The sequence below is a fragment of the Pinus tabuliformis genome, chromosome 7 (genome assembly GCF_031772625.1).
Source record: "Pinus tabuliformis cultivar Carrire ecotype Pingquan chromosome 7, CPIR1, whole genome shotgun sequence".
In the NCBI taxonomy this organism is placed as follows: Eukaryota; Viridiplantae; Streptophyta; class Pinopsida; order Pinales; family Pinaceae; genus Pinus; species Pinus tabuliformis.
In genome coordinates this window covers 1,836,138,835-1,836,153,693 of record NC_142293.1, presented here as the reverse complement: position 1 = coordinate 1,836,153,693, position 14,859 = coordinate 1,836,138,835, and the positions used below count along the sequence as shown (strand labels likewise).

The 14,859-nt window shown below is 34.1% G+C and overlaps 1 protein-coding gene across 1 annotated transcript in view; it reads left to right on the top strand.

Annotated features, from left to right (window-relative positions):
- The first annotated feature begins 338 nt into the window (after positions 1 to 338).
- LOC149255765 (disease resistance protein Roq1-like) overlaps positions 339 to 14,859 on the top strand; it is a 38,829-nt gene continuing 24,308 nt past the window's right edge. The window contains exon 1 of the mRNA XM_089460925.1: positions 339 to 570. The gene's annotated coding sequence lies outside the window, so the exon portion shown is untranslated. The remainder of the gene's footprint in view (positions 571 to 14,859) is intronic.

Here is a 14,859-nt window from a genome sequence, read left to right as displayed (position 1 = left end):
TTTATTGAAAAGAATTCTAATTGAATTTTTTGAAGAATGAATTATGACTTTTTTCATAATTCGAGTCTGTTCACTATGTGGTCCCGTCCCACCGCCCAAACATTAAATAATTGAATTTTTAAACCCGAGTGGTCGAGATGGGAATTTTCCCGGCAACACCTTGACTACATTGAACAATGAAAATAGATTTATCTATTTCTTTTCATAAATTAATGAAAAGTATTGTATTTTTAACGGGTAATATTTTTCCGAGAAACGTTACTCATGGCTATTTTGCAACTTGGCACATAAATGAAGAATGCAGTCACTAGGCCGCAGCCGTCACGAAATCAAATATTATTCTAAGTTCATTGCATTTCATCTCTTTGTCACGGGAGGTTTGTAGGAGACACAACCTTCATACCAGAAGGCCGAGGTTTGATGGTTTTTCCCTGTTTTCTCATACCAGAGGGGAAAGAAGATTTGTTGCGGTGAAGGTGAATGCAACAGAGCTCGCAATTGCTACATAGAGCCGATGGATCGGGTAATGCTCACGAAGTCCACGTCGCCCCCACCAACGCCCGCAGCCAGGTATGTCTCTTCTTTCAATTTTTTCTCATACCCATTCATGTCTTTCTTTTTTTCTTGTTTTACTTCAATTTCTCTGCGACAATGCCCTTCAACCCTAAGTGTCTTGCACACATATTTGCCATTCTTATTTTTGAGTTTTCATCAATTTGAAAAAAATGAATTGTTGGGAGAAATTTCTGTAAAAAGTAGCTATGGTTGGAATACTCTTCATATACTTGGCTTGTATTACTGGTTTTACTGTCACCTGGAAAGTGCATCCACTGCTTACTGGTGCAGAATAATTAGGGTTAATTTATGGCCAGCAAATAAGATTACAACTTGTTGAGGGAAGTTCTGGGACAATATAATTGTCATTCGTTGACTTATCAAAAATTTATAGGATTTTTCTACTTCTAGAAATTTTGGTCCTGCGCATCCTGAACTTGGCCCCTAGTGTTGCATCCTCCACTTCAGCAGCTTGAAAACATTTTCACTGTAACTCCTGGATAAGACATTACCATTTTTTTAACGTTACTTATGATTTACTACTTCCAAAAGTCTGCCGTTTGTCAGTATGGGAATATTACAATGAACGGAAGTTGGCTTATAACAGGGATATCCAACGTTTTGCATGCTCGAAAGCACTTCAGCTGAGATCCGGTGACTGGTAGTATCTATTCTGCTAGATTTTCCTAGGAGTTGTATCCAGTTCCATCCACATGGAAGTTGGAAGAGCCTGCTTATGCAGGTGAGGGCAAGATGGTACACAATGGGTTAATATGTTGCTGAGACCCTGTGACTGAGGGTATCTATTCTCCCAGAATTTCCTAGGAGTTGTATACGGTTCCATTCACATGGAACAGCTTGCTTATGCAGGTGGGATACCCCGCTTGCATGAACAAGATGGGGCACAAGGGGTGAACATGTTGCTGGAGTATTTGCACCTTTTGTGGGGTAATGAAACACTCACACTCTACCTTTTGAGGAAATCAAGCGTATTGTACAATGGTACTGTTCCAAGTTCCAACTTGTTTTTGTCTCTAGTTGTGGTATACAAGTACAAAACAAGTGACTCTGATGAAGATACGCTGACAACTTGTCTATGCTTGTCATGTAATCCCCATCCATATCGGTTTTAAATGATCAAATTAAGCATGTATCCACTGTTTTGTGAGGAACTTTAATTCTACTTTTCATTCTGAGATTGATAAATGTCTATGATGAGAAAGAACTTGACAAAATGCCATGTTCTTATTATTTACTTTTATTATAATACTTAACTATGCATTTTTTTCTAACCAGCTGTACACAATGTCAGGGGTCTACGATAGATCCACTGCTTCCATCAGGGATTGGATTCCATCCCTTATATTCTGAGGATGCCTTGAAAAGTTCCCAGGACATATCTACTAAAAGTGGATGTCCAAAACATGGCCATCCCTTGTACCTGGATGGATGCTTTGTCTTTTCTTGACCATTCTTGCTTCCTACAGGGAGACACGGACACCTTCTGACAATCTCCTACTGCCCCTCGGCCATGTGTGTGTTCAAACTTTAAATTCTATTAAATTTTTCTTTTTATCAAACTCAAATCTCCTTTATTAACCTAATGTAACTTACTAACAGATCTACACCTCAAAGAAAACCCTAAAACTAAAAGTCACTTACAAAAAAAGTCTGCAACTGAATAAAGGGGCTGCTTGTTGTAGTGATAGGGGCTGCTTGTTGTAGTGATGAGTGGTAAATCTTCTAGATTGCGTGGATCTAGAAGTTCAAGATGTTCTATCTGTGCTAGGTTAATGATACACCATTACACCCTTTTTCCTTTTTAACATTTTCATTTAGATTATCTGTGCTAGGTTAATGATACACCATTACACCCTTTTTCCTTTTTAACATTTTCATTTAGATTATGGTGATGATGTACTGTTGTATGCTTATTTTTCCTTTGAATGAGAAGATAATTGACTCACCAATTTTAAAAATTATTTAATTTGGTGCTTGCAATGTGCATATTTATTTCATTATATCTAACGTTACAGTGTTAGTAGCTGTATTCACCATTTCTATTGGTTTAGAGTCTAGACATGATGTGTGTGTAAATTATGTTTTGCATTCCCACATCCAGTATATCCCATGCTGCCTCCATTTCTCCTACCCCTTTGCTACATTTTCTTGAAATCTGGCTCACCTTTCTAGCTGTTATTGAGATGCATTCCCTTACCCCTCAACTTGGATGTGCTGTGCATTCTAATACTTAAATGTAAGACTATGCCACGATAATAAATTATACATAGCAGTATCAGTCTCCTGAGCTTGAAATCAGAAATCATTGTTTTGGTTCTTCTATGATTGATTACACCTATTACTTGGCTTAACTTTGCAGCATAGGAGCGCTATTATGAACCTAATTGGATTTCTGGTATTGTATTTGAAATCTGATGTGAATTATGTTGGAATTATATTGTTATTTGGGGCTTGGACACTGTTGTTATGAGCTGCAAACTGTTATGGGCTGCAGAGACTGCACTAAATACAAGTAACTGAGTGGTTGGGACAATGGTTTATTAAAACTTTATTTAACTAAGTCTAAAGTAAATTTTAATATAAAATGATACTTATATCATAAACATAATTTTAAAATATATTTAATTTAATAAATAATTTTGTAAATGTAAATTCATTTTTATCATCATTCTATCTTAATTATCTTTCTTTAAAAAGATATTAAATTATTTTTAATTATCTTTCTTTAAAAAAATATTAATTTTTTTTAAGAAATTATAAGAGTCAAACAATCTGACTTAAAACTAAGATTAAAAAAATAGATATATAAACTCAATTAATATCTAATTAGATATAGTTACCGGAGAATTCAGTAAAACTTATTTTCTGTCAACGTTTCAAATCCCAACTGGGATCCATCATCCTGATGATGGATCCCAGTTGGGATTTGAAACATTGACGAAAAATAAATTTTACTGTGGATTCTCCACTAACTATGTCTAAAAATATATACCACAGATGTCTTAAACCCTAATATCTAATTAATTAATTATAAAAAATTACGTTATTTCAATAAAATTGAATTCAATCCTATTCCGAATTCAGGTTCGCTCCTTGACAATGTTTAAATATTTTTTGGATTTTGTTAAAATATATATTAACAGAATATTTTAGTGAATCCCCCAAAAGCATTCAAAGAGTCTGTTTAGGTTTACAAATTCGATTTTTCCATTTATACAAATTCGAGTGATTGATTAAGGCTCAGCTAGAACATGTTTGTTGGGTTAATTACCATAGTTCTAATTTTTATAAAACCATTTTATTAATAAAATATTATTTTCATTAAACATTATTAGATTTTATTATTTTAATGAATGAAGATACTTATTTTCATTAACAAAATGAAAAATTGTTTATTTATATTTAAAAGAAATAAAAAAAAATGCTTTATTTGAAATCAGGTTTCAGGGATTCATCATAAAACAAACTTTCATTCTTTGCATATACCTAAAACAATTAACATTAACATTTACAAATTAGTATTACCTACCAATAATAAATATACTTTTATATTGATATTATCATTAAATAATGAAATATATATATATATATATATATATATATATATATTTAATATAAAATTTAATATATATATTAAAAAAAACAATTTTAAAAAATTATATTTAATTTAAATTTTAATATATATATATATATATATTAAACTTTTTTTATTATATATAATTTTTTTAAATCTGATTGTGTATAAAGAGAATTCACAAATATCTAATCTCTAATCTAGTTACCAATAATAAATGTACTTTTATATTGATATTATCATTAAATAATGAAAATTATTTTTGAAAAATGTTATATATATATATATATATATATATAAATTTATTTATCTTATTATATATGAAGAGATTTCACAAATATCTAATCTCTAATCTCATTTGTAGTTACAAATATAAGCATTTATAGTTATAAAACTAAGCTCTTATCTTACTAGCTATGAAGAGATTTCTCAAGTATCTAATTTCATTTAAAATTCAAAATATTTTCAAAATATAAATTCAATAGAATGTATTATTTATTTTTCTGAACTTTAAATACGGAGAAAAAATATTCTAGCTATATTTTTTGATATGTATTTGATAATGTAACTTATTATTTGTTTTTCTCAACTTCAAATATTAAGAGAAATCATTTTAGCCATATTTCCTGGTCTAAAGAAATGAAATGCAATATCAAGGTTAAACAAAGGTGTCCAGTATCCGCTACCTTTTTTGACATTTACATTGATAGCTAGAAGAGTGTTTCGAAGCCCTAGGATTCTATGGCCCCAAGCTTGCTAGTATTGTCATTACTCTTCTCATTTTACACTGATGATATTGTTCTTCTAGCCAAAAGTCATGATGATCTTGAAAAGTAGCTTAGAATCCTCCATGGTTACTGCTCCAAGATGGGTATAACTGTTAACACTCACAAGACTAAAGTCATGATAATAGAATTTAAAAAGATCAACTATGATAATTTCATTTATGATAATAATTTCTTGGAAAAGGTTTCTTTGTACAAATATTTAGGTATTGAAATTCATCATCAACTCAATTGTAATTATAACATTGAGAAAATGATAATAGGAGCCATGAAAACTTATTATGACCTTGAAAACAATTGTAAGTCGACAAATATTTGGGTATGGAGTAAAAAAAAAAGTTCCTATTTGAGACTCTTGTTACTCTTGTTTTCATATATGGATTGAGGTTTGGGGTTGTATTATATCTAGAGAATCGTCGAGAAACATTGAGCTGATCCAAAAGCAATTTATAACTTACAACCTCAAGATTAAAGGAAATACTCCCTACCCTTCGCCTGGTTTCAATTCCTGTGAGGGACATGTTGGACCGTTGTGATAAGGCTTGAAGAGCATGCGACCCTTGGGATAGAGCTCCTTGGTGTGGTTCGGGATGTCTTGACTCTTGCTAAGTCATAAGTTGTTGGTATATTGGGCTTGCTGACTGTTTGATATACTCTTGGTGCTATAGTGATAGCCAATGGGTTGATCTTGGGCCTTGCCCAAATTACTCCAATGAGATAATGTCTATAACACCAAATTTAGTGCAACATGCTAATGAAAGCAATAATAATGTGGGCAAATGCAAGTACAACAGTATAATCAGCAATAGTTAAAATTATAACATCATTTAACACGGTAAACTTCAGATCTAAACATCCAGCTGACATCAGTTATGATTCTGTAGCAAGAACCAAACCATCACATAATCTACAAATGCTTTATCCGAAGTAAGTTTGAGGAGCAGAGGAGCAGAGCAGAGAGTGTCAGACCAGTTAGTTTGAGGAGCAGAGAGTGTCAAGCGGCAGGGTTTGTGAAGGGCGGAGGTTCAGCGTTACAACTTGTAAGTTCCATTTTACAATGACATATTACTTTCCACGATTACAGCAGTTCCATTATTACAGAAGTTGTTTTTGTTCATGCCATTTCTTTGGTTTGGCTTCTGCCAGTTTTTGTGCAGCTAGTAGACGCCTTTCTATGAGCATGAAGGCAAAAATAACCCTTCTAGGACTGGTGGGAGCTCTTACCTTCCTTATCTATCGCTACTGACTTCGTTGCCCCCGGAAAGGGCCCTTGCCTTGAAGCCCCAACTGTATGCGTCAAACTATAAGTGGCTTTTTTAGCGCAGGCTGTCGAGCTTCTTTTGAAGGGTCCTATACTCTAATCTTCGGGTCTGACCCATCATCGCAGGCCGAAGTATGCGAGCAGTCTCGTGACTTTCTTTAGGCGAACGAGTAGATTTCTTTAGATTTCTTTAGGCGAAGCGTAGATTTCTTTAGCGCGGTGCCGAATTGACACCCTTTTAGATGTACATGTGACAAATTAAAATGGGGGTTATAATTAGTATCTCTGTTGCACAGAGGCAAATTCAAGAACGAATTGTGGTAAATCACCTGTTGCTAAGTATCGCATACATTCCTCCAGGGAGAGACTGTAAAAAGCCTAGGGTTTGATTTATATGTGACCAGCATTGTGTTGGCAGGAAACTGAGAGGTAGATGTGTTCAATGTAACATAGATCTTATCTTTCCATCGACGGAGAACGGTCGAGACCATCCATAGTAAAGATTTTACTTCTTGGAATACAATTTTTAGGTTTTTCGTGGTTTACATTCTTTTAGTTTGTTTCCAACAGATTAATGGAGTCCCTTGGTCGAGACCATCCATAGTAAAGATTTTACTTGTTGGAATACAGTTTTTAGGTTTTTCGTGGTTTACATTCTTTTAGTTTGTTTGCAGCAAATTAATGGAGTTGACCTAAATTGCAGATTAATGAAACTTAACTACGTTGTAAAAGCAAAGCAATGCCGGCTTTCGCTTCAAAGCAATTGCCCAATTTTTTTTTTTGATAAAAGCTAAAACGATTATTAATGCAAAGAAATATATATTCAAGAAATCGATTTCGGCTGTGTCTTGCATCCATATTTTTGCCACACATAAACACATGGCTTGAATGCAATGCACATGGTGTTTACACATATTATAACATGAACTACTTTGCTATTTTAATTATATTTTAATTATTTTACTATTTTAATTATATTTCTATTACTGGCAGTGATTACCATTTGTTCCATTGTATATTTGGGTTTTTAATTAATGCGCTCTAGTTCTTGAAACAAAAATTGTTAGTAATGTAAAATAATTTACCCGACGTCTTTCTCTTGCTTCGAGAGAGAGGCAATAGGCTGTAATTCTTGGTTAAATCTGATGCAAAGTTGTTCTCACTGTAAATTTGTGTTTCCAAATCTCTCGGATATTTTTTTGGCCACAAAATGTCGGATTCAGCGACAGATTTCCACTTGTTGGAGACTGATACGCTCGTAGCCTAGCTTGCAATGTCCAACAGTGACAACACTAGAGCAAATACATCGACGCAAAGCCATTCAAATGGATCACCACGAATGTCTTCCATTATTCCTCCAAATACTTCCTTATGGCCTCAAGATTTTATAACTTCAAACTTGTATATATATTCAGTCAATAATTTAGCGTGCTGCCATATATACACTACCATAAATATGCATATCTATTATTCAGACCTCTGCTGCTATGAGCGGTAAGAACACCTTCAGAGGAGCTTTCAAACACCCTAGTATACTGTACAGTGAACCCCAGTCTCGCCTCTTTTTCTTCTATATCCAGAGATAATTCATTAGTTTTCTCTGTTGTCTGATATAGATAGAATCGGACAGCTTAGGCGAAACCATGAAAACAAATACGCCATAGATCTTATCCTGAAGCAAAACCCTAATGGTTTGAGCGTGCGTGCGAAGGAGGAAGGTGGTGCGAAACATAAAGCCACCCCACATGCATGATACTTCTCTTAGCTAAACCATGTTAATTTTGCTCCATATGCACCAAATTTATCCATAAATAGTAAGATTTCCTAGCTCTGAATGCCAAATGTATGACAAACAACAAATTTTGCAGATAAGGGTAAGATTGCCTAGCTCTGAACACCAAACGTATGATAATAGCAAGATTTCCCAACTTTGAAGCTCTGAACATTCTGCCGATAGATTGGAAAGCACCTTTGTCTTACCTATTCACATCATCTAAAACAGTGGAATTACACACTGATTATGAGTCTTATCAATACAGTTACTGTGTTTCTGGGGTTATTGTGTTCTTTAACCTCACTAGTAAACCTCGCATCGTTGTTTAAACCTATTGGATGAGAGATCGTGGTAAGTTATACACAAAAATATTCACTAATGTCCATGTGGTAAGACACGCGGTAGCTAATAAATAAATATTGATTAACAAGTGGTGATTTATCTGGGCACTTTATAACTAATATTAAGAGCAATGCATATTTAATATATATCTTTTACCGAGATTATCTTGGATGGAGTATAATGGTTATAACATGCCATGTGGAGCGTCGTTGTAATGAAAATACATTTCTATGGCCATATCATAATTAATAATAGGTTGCAGTAATGGCAAATTGAAACTTATCTATGCCGGTATATTCCATTGAACATAATGTTGTTTAGGTGGGAGAGTAGGAACTGACAAACTCCCTCGTAGTTCTCCTCTTTATTTAAAATATAAAAATGTTAATCCATTCCCAAGGTACAAGAGACAGACTTAAGCTAAAGCAGGAAGAGCAAGATAATACTAACTTAGTCGTATTCATACCTGTCGGCAATAGTTTTCATATATTAATCTAATGTGAGATATAATCCAATCCAAATCGTAAAGAGACAATGTAAATGGTTTACTTCATACTATATTAACAAAGATAATGTGTTGCATGTGCATTTTTTCTTTTATTAGTCATCTCCACATTGTACTATAGTTATTTTTTATTGTTTAATTAAAATACTTTTATAATTTACCATTTAAACTAAGATATCTTAATTGTGGGGACGAGATAAGAAAAATCATTGCTTCCAAAAACTTTAATACTTGCAATAATTGTGCTCAAAATGGTCATGATCAAACTATGAAAAGTGAAAAAATTGTTACAATTGTATATACAATCATGAAGTTTCAGCATCAAAGCGAAATTTCATGGTATCACTGTAAAGTGAGTATGCATTAATCATTTTACTGTGACGTTTTCTTATTTCGAATAAGCACCGCAAGTAACTGTGTTAAGCTTTCCATTTGTCTAATCAATTCGTGACTCTTTTCAGCTCCTCTTTTCTCGACTCTCTGAAATAATTTGTCTGTCATTTCTGCTCCGATATGGGCTTTAGTCATAGTCTCCAATCCATTTCTATACTGCATTCAGAGCTGTCTTCCTAATAAACCGTGGTCTTCGCTCTTGTACTCGACCGTGCCAGCAGCTTCTCCTCTCAAGACTTCGCATCTCTGTAAAGTGAACGATCCTGCGGTTTTCACTATAGTCTTGAATTCTTCGATAGTTGGAGAGAAGAAAGGCAAATTGAATGAGTGCAATTTTTCCTCGTGCAGTAAGCCCTGCCAAGCATCAATCATATTTGTGAGACTAATTCAAAATTTTGTTATAAGAAGGCTAGGGAAACAGCAAACAAGAAACGAGACATATCCCATTTATCTCTGAAAGCAGCTACCAACAGCTGCCCACAGAAACTGAGCAAGCTCCCTTGTTCCCTCGGATCAAATGAAATTCGACACGGAAGAATCAGAAACATAACTCCGCCTTCATTCATTTCTTGGGCTCTAGCTCTCAGAAATGCATTGAGGTCGGATTTGAATTTCTCCAGAGGCTTCTCTGCAACTGCATAGGATAACACAATAGACATAAAATGTGCCGCCGCTCACCGCAGTCGTCTTGTCAGGTTTATCCTTCACCATGGATCGCACACTTTGGAATTGGTCAAACAAATATGGAAGTGTAATTCATGCATGCGGGTCCGTTCGAACCGTGTTGGGATGTATTTCACTGTGCACAGTTGTGCACCTATGCGGATTGTGGCCAGTTTCTCAACCCGGCAGGGACTACCGCTACGACAGTGGCTCCCTTGTTTTATTTAAGTGAATGAGATGGCAGGGAAGAGATGATATTCATGTATACATGGCATCCCCAAAGCATCGATTGTATAGTGTGGTCCCATGGGATTCCAGGGATTCCCTGGAAATATCTAGGAAATCATCATTTCCACCCTCTCAATAAAATTATCATCATTTCAAAAAGATGATTACAGTTTTTGAGAATTTCCACAAACTTTTAATCACTATAAATTATCTCTAATTTCATATCAAGATTTTGAAAATATATGTTTTCATTTTCTTGACAAATTTCATATCAAGATTTTGAAAATATATGTTTTCATTTTCTTGACAAGTATATATTCACGAGAACGAGCCATCATAAGCTTTTGCCTTTTGGTATACTGACGAAGGATGAGTTGGTACAGTGATGGAGGATGAGTGAGTGGGTGGGCATCTTTTAAAAATAATAGTAAGGTGATAGTTTTAACATGTCTAACTAACTTTTTTATGTGCAGATTGAATAACTTAATCAATTTGTTTTTTAGTTACATTGCTCAAATAACAATTGTTCTTAGCTACATGGCTGCAATAACAGTAAAATAAATTTGAATATGGTATTTATAACACTTAATTTTATTATAAAAAAAATTATAGTTTTTTGTTATGAAAATTGTTGAAATTTTTTATAAAAAGTTGTTTTTATTAATGTTGATAAATAATTTTTATGAAAAGTTTTTATATTTTAATCTAAATCTTTTATCTAATGGTCATAAATGAAAGATATTGATATATTGTGGTTATCTCCTATTTTGGTTATCAATATTTACCTTTTTACATTTACCTAATACAATAATGAAATCACTACACAAATTATCAAATAACAAATAACACCATGTGAATCAACACATTGGTTTTGAAAAGTAAATACTAATGATTCACCAATATGGCCATTGCCTGGTCAAATATAGTTGTTGGATGTTCTGCTTTGACTATTTAACATGCAGCCTAGATCTGATTCTTCAACTTGTCCTCACGATGAACCACACTGGTTGGTTCTAAACGCGTCGACAAATGAAATATCATGTGATTTACGCTGAAAAACTTTTTCTTATAAACAAAATATATCAATCATATTTATTAATATAATTGTTCCTCATATTTAAATTATTATTGGTTATAAATATAAATGTATTTATATTTTAAATTAATTAAACATTAATGATTAAAAAAAAATTCATATACAATTAAAAAAAATCATTAACCCATAAGAAAAAAGGTATAGTAGCATTCATATATCAACACAGAAAGCTTCAAACAAACTTGAAAAAACAAGCACATTTTTTTTCATATTTACTTAATCTCAATATATTAGTTAGTAATTTTCCTTCCTTTATTTTTACAAAATATATAATTTTATACTTTTATATGTGGATAAAGGGTTTTGTGAAATCTAAGATGATATTAAAATGTAAAATTGTAGTTTAATTGTCTTATGTTTTGATTTTTTGAGTAAATTTTGTGGTTAATGGATTTGTTGGATTGTAAATTTTAGTCATATATTCCACACAATTTAAGTGCTTCAAGGGTTTTTTAGGGCATTCAGTGCATTTATGCATTCAAAAACACAATATAAATAATGGAAAATTACAATCTTGCCAAGAATTTTATCACCAAATTTTTGACAAAAAAACCAAAACATAGAATAATAAATTTTAAAAGGATTGTTGTACAATGTGCACTAAACATACCATTGCTCTAGTGTGCTCTAAATAGACCATTGCATTGATGTGTCTTTATACGAGGAACATTGCATCAAGGTCCCATTAAATTATTTATTTTAAAATTAGTTTTTGAAGTGTACTAAACATACCTACACATTTGTGCATAACACAAACATATGTAAGAGGGTAGATTAAGATATTTTATAGAGCAAAACATGTTAGAAATATGCCCCATGCCTATCAATGCACCAATGCGTTGGAATATGAGGCACATTGGATTAGGGTAAAAAAAACACCATATATGTCCCATAAGATTTCCTTAGTCATATCTCATATATACAAATGTTATGGCATGTGACGGTCAAGGACATTTCATTTCAGGATTGAAAGATTTTATTGTGAGTGTTCCATGCAATTTCAAACCAAGATTCAAGATTTAATAAATGATTTGTGTGTTATGTTAATTTTGTTTTTCGTCATGACATATATGTGAAATTTTTTAAAATAATTATGTTATTGAAATGTAATTTTTTTAATAAAAAGATGTATTGGTGAAGGGTTAATTTATTATGAGCACATCACCTTTAAAGGGAAAATTTTAAACATAACTTTTCTTGATGGTAAACATAAGGACCCAAAAAGTTAAAATAAAATTGTATGACAGGTAAAAAGAAATCCAAATTCCGACCCTGCTGCTCGCCTGCATTATAGCTGCCAATGCTAGGCACATCTGAGATTCATCATCCTAAATGGGACACAAAATCCCCTTGTCACTCACGGTCACGCCCACATTTTTGTCGAAGGGGAAATTTATAGTTGGAAGGTTGACCTGGCGAGAGCTAGAGAGGTCGTAGCAGGTGTCCAAGAGCAAATTTGGGTCCAAGTTCGCACTCAGAAGATGTTAGGTATTACTTTGGAATGAAGTATTTAGGGAATCATATGCGTCTGGGGCAAGCCAAGCTATGACAGTTCCAGAGGCGACAAATTTGCCTTATCCTCCAAGAGTAACATGTGGACTCGAGAGCCTCTCACCTCTGACGCTTATGCTATTCAATCCCATGAAATAAAATCTGGGATAATCAGAATTTAAGGTGAGGGGTGAAAGCGGCAGTGGCAGGAATTGAACTTTGGCCGACATTGAGTGACCCTGTTACTGTGGAGGATAGGAAATCTATAAGAAAATATGAGAATTGGCCACCATATTTTCTTTTTGTCTGGAAACGAAAGGCAAAGGCAGTCTTCCCCAATCCTAAAAGCCTAATCGAGCCTTTAAAGCCCCTTGTATTGGAATGCCCGCATTCGAAAGTGAAGCCTTGGAAAGAATCAGAACCCAGAGTGAAGGTCTCCTGGCTAAAATATCCCCGGGTTCTTGATCCATCCTTGTAGTTGACTTCATAAACACAGCCCCAACACTGCAGGGGTTCTGATTGCATTTTTAAGTGGTCAATTCAGTATAGGAAGTTGATTGAAAGGGTAAGTGTTTATAAGAATATTATTGTTGTGTAGAAAATCATGTAGATTCACAAGCTAATGCAATTTGCTAAAGCAAGAGACAAGAATCTACTTCTACTCTTTACAGCGGAAGCCCATAAACATCGAGCAAACAATAATCAATACAGGAAGAGAACCAAAGGCACATAACACAATAAATATCCGAGGAAACCCACAGCTTAAAACCCCACTATCTATTTTGTATTAATCTAGAAAATCAAGATGAAATTGCAATGCTTGTTCTCTCTAGAACAATCCCAACCCTCAACAAATTCAATCTCCAACTCATAAGTAAGCTCAAGGCAAAAGCTTAACCTCTTCACAATCTCTCCAAGTCTTTATTCCAATGTGTAATTCCTATGAAGTATAGCTTGCATTTAAAGGGAAATAAAGCCTTTAAAAATAGTGCAGCACTATCAGTGCAACTCAGAAAAATCTAAAACAAATAGTACACTGTCCCTGCACTCTAGTCTCAACTAGGTCTTTCTCAGAATCGACATGCACGAGTTTTTGATGAGTAAATATTCAGTTAACTAAAGTGGCACTCGTGGAGTTCATTAGTGTCACCACTGAATGTTAACTGATTTTTAGTTCTCTCAATCAGTTTGAGAACTAATTTAATTGAACTGACTCATGAAACTGGGTCTTCCACTTTACAACTCACAATTAACTCACACTCTACTCCTACAAAGTAGGAAGAACATATACATGACTTCCAAAATACTTCCAACTTGAATTTCCTAAGTTAAGTAAGTTTAATAAGGTTAATTTAACTATTTTAAGTTGTTATGAGAATAGAATTCAAATTTAATTCACAGTTTAATTAAAGGACAAATTAAAGTGGAATTTCTTGTTGCCATTTCTCAACACTCCCTCTCAACAAGAAAGGGATTATCAACTACCCTGATCCTATCTCTGTGAAACTCGAATTTAAACCTTGACGATGCCTTTGTCAAGATGTCAGCATCTTGCTCCTCCATGGGAATGTAATCTAACAACATGATCCACCTCAATACACAATCTATGAGATGATGATACCGGATATCAATATGCTTGGATCGATCATGAAAGAATGGATTTTCAGAGAGTTTGATACAACTATCATTATCACAATAAATCACTATCAGATCCATCTGTTGACCAAACAAACCAACCAAGATCTTCCTCATCTAGATAGCCTCACATGTTGCCTGACTTGCAAAGATGTACTCTGCCTTTGCCGAACTGAGTGCAATCGATCTCTATTTCCTGTTGTACCAAGAAATTGTCATTGACCCAATACTAAAGATCCCTCCTGATGTGCTCTTCCTATCGAATGGACTCCCTGCCTAATATGCATCGGTGAAGCCTTGAAGTTTCACTCCCCCTGTCGATCTGTACCATAACCCAAATTGAGTAGTGCCTCTGAGGTATCCCAATACATGCTTTGTCGCCTTCCATTACAGCTTGGTATGCCTAACCATCGCTTGACTAAGTTGGTTAACTGCATAGAACATATCCGATAGTGTGTTCACATAGTACATGAGTGAACCCACAAGCTTCTTGTAAACAATAGCTTTCACTACTTCCCCTGAAGTAGCATCCTCCT